The sequence below is a fragment of the Lutra lutra genome, chromosome 13, assembly GCF_902655055.1.
Source record: "Lutra lutra chromosome 13, mLutLut1.2, whole genome shotgun sequence".
NCBI classification, from domain to species: domain Eukaryota; kingdom Metazoa; phylum Chordata; class Mammalia; order Carnivora; family Mustelidae; genus Lutra; species Lutra lutra.
This window is the reverse complement of record NC_062290.1, coordinates 14,794,071-14,796,524: the sequence shown is the minus strand read 5'-3', so window position 1 is coordinate 14,796,524 and position 2,454 is coordinate 14,794,071. Positions and strand designations below refer to the sequence as shown.

Sequence of the window (2,454 nt, the reverse complement as noted above, 5' to 3'; positions counted from 1 at the left end):
ATAGTTGGTAAGTGGCAGAGCTGTGATGCAAACCCAGAGAACTGACTACAAGCCACTGCAATCAGTGCCACATTATGTTGCCTGAACTCCAAGATCCCACCAACAAATATCAAACTGAATCATCTAATATCCATCTCCTATCAAAAACCATACTTACGAAAATAATAAAGGAATAAACAGAAATGCTACCTATCTACTCCCTTCTGCCTAGACTAGGCTATATCTTTGAGTCAAATCAGAACACTGGGAGACTTTTTGATGATGATGGTGATGAAGAAGAAAGAATATCTCAAGAACACATGATTGGATTCATCATAATCCTTGTTCATCATGCACCCTCATTATTCATCTAGGCATGGCTCACATTTTTTAGTTAGTAATTTAATTGCTTTTTGTAACGTGGTAAGTACCCAAAACAAGTACCAAATAGAACCTTGATAAAAAAAACTACATAAAACTTCTTTTTTAAAGTAAAAAGAACTGTAATAAGAACTGTGCTTCCTTCAGCAGCACATATACTACAATTAGAATGATGCAGTGATTAACATGGCCCTGTGCAAGAATGACATGTAGATTCATGAAGCATTGCATTTTTCCCCCACGATTCTTTAGTCTTTGAGTTTTCATTTTTTTCTCTTTCCTTTTCAACCAGTTTCTAATTTTATCAACTCTTTTTTTTAAATCTTCTTTTGATTTTCATTTTTACAGTTACATTCTATTCTCTCATTGGATTTAATTTTATTTGCGTGTGTATGTATGTGCACATGTACATACATGTACATGTATATGTATATATGTGTGTATATATTTTTTTTCTTTCTTTATAGTTTGGGATGGAGTTTCTTCTAACAGACCAAAATACACCCAGAATCTAGTGTATGGGTCTGATCATATTCTCTTTTTTGTTTATTATTTTTCTTCTTTTCGTTTTGTTTTGTTTTCTTAAAGTCTTTTTTAATTTTCATCTTTACAGTTATATTCTATCTTTTCAATATATTTAATTTTATTTTTGTATAGATCTACGTTTTTCTTTCTCTACAATTTTGAGATATAGTTTCTTCTAACAAACCAACCAAAATACACCTAGGATATAGTGTATTGCTCTGTTCTGTTCACCTGTCTGTTTACATTCCTTCTTTTTTTTTCTCTCTTTTTTTGTTGTCTTTTAAATTTCGTTTTTATGGTTACATTCTATCTTTCATTGTATTTAATTTTATTCTTGTACATATATAAGATTTTCTTCAAATTTTGGGATCCAATTTTCTAACAAAAGGATCAAAATACATACAGGATCCAGTGTATTGCTCTAATCTGTTCACCTGATTATATTCTCTCTCTCTCTTTTTTTTTTTTTAATTTTTTTTTTGGTTTTGGGTCTCTTCTGATTTGTTTAGTATGTATTTCTTTGGGGTTGTTGTTGCCATTTTAGCATTTTGTTCTCTCATTCATCCTTTCTTCCCTGGACATAATGACATGATGGAAAAAATCACCTCAAAAAAAGAGTAGGGGGCAGTACTGACTGCCAGTGACCTAATCAGTAGGGACAAAAGTAAGATGTCTGAACTAGAGTTCAGAATAACGATTATAATGATCCCAGCTGGGCTTAAAAAAAGCATAGGAGACACTAGAGAATCCCTTTCTGGAGAAATAAAAGAAATAAAATATAATCAAGTCAAAATCAAAAAGGCTATTAATGAGGTGCAATAAAAATGGAGGCTCCTAACTGATAGGAAAAAATGAGGCAGAAGAATCAGTAAAGTAGAATACCAAATGATGGAGAATAAAGAAGCTGAGAAAAATAGAGGTAAACAACTATGGATTACTAGGGGAGAATTCAAGAGATAAGTGATACCATAAAGTGAAACAATATAAAGTAATTGGGATCCCAGAAGTAGAGGAGAGAGAGAAGGGCAGAGGTATATTGGAAGAAACTATAATAGAGAACCTCCCTAAACTAGGGAAGGAAACAGGCATCCAAGTCCAGAAGGCACACAGAAACTCCCTCAAAATCAATAAAAATGGATCAACACCCCAACATATAACAGTGAAACTTGCAAATCTCAGAGACAGAGAAAATCCTGAAAGTAGCAGCACAAGAGGTCTATAACCTACAAAAGTAGAAACATTATCCTGGCAGCTGACCTATCCACAGAGACCTGGCAAGCCAGAAAGGACTGGCATGATAATCCAAGGTGCTAAATGAGAATAATATGCAGCCAAGAATATTTTATCCAACTAGGATCTCATTCATAATAGAAGGAGAGGTAAAAACCTTTCAGAACAAACAGAAACTAAAAGAATTTGTAATCACACCAGGCCTACAAGAAATATTGAAAGGAATCCTTTAAGCAAAGATAGGGGACAAAAGTAACATAACCAGAAAGGAACAGAAGCAATATATGGAAATAGTAACTTTACGGGTAAAACAAAGGCACTAAATTCCCATCTTTCAGT

The 2,454-nt window shown here is 33.3% G+C and overlaps 1 non-coding gene across 1 annotated transcript; it reads left to right on the top strand.

Moving 5' to 3' along the window:
• Nucleotides 1–494: 494 nt before the first annotated feature.
• Nucleotides 495–597, top strand: LOC125084161 (U6 spliceosomal RNA). The gene has a single exon (XR_007122518.1). It is a non-coding gene; the product is annotated as a U6 spliceosomal RNA (small nuclear RNA).
• The last annotated feature ends 1,857 nt before the right edge of the window (nt 598–2,454 follow it).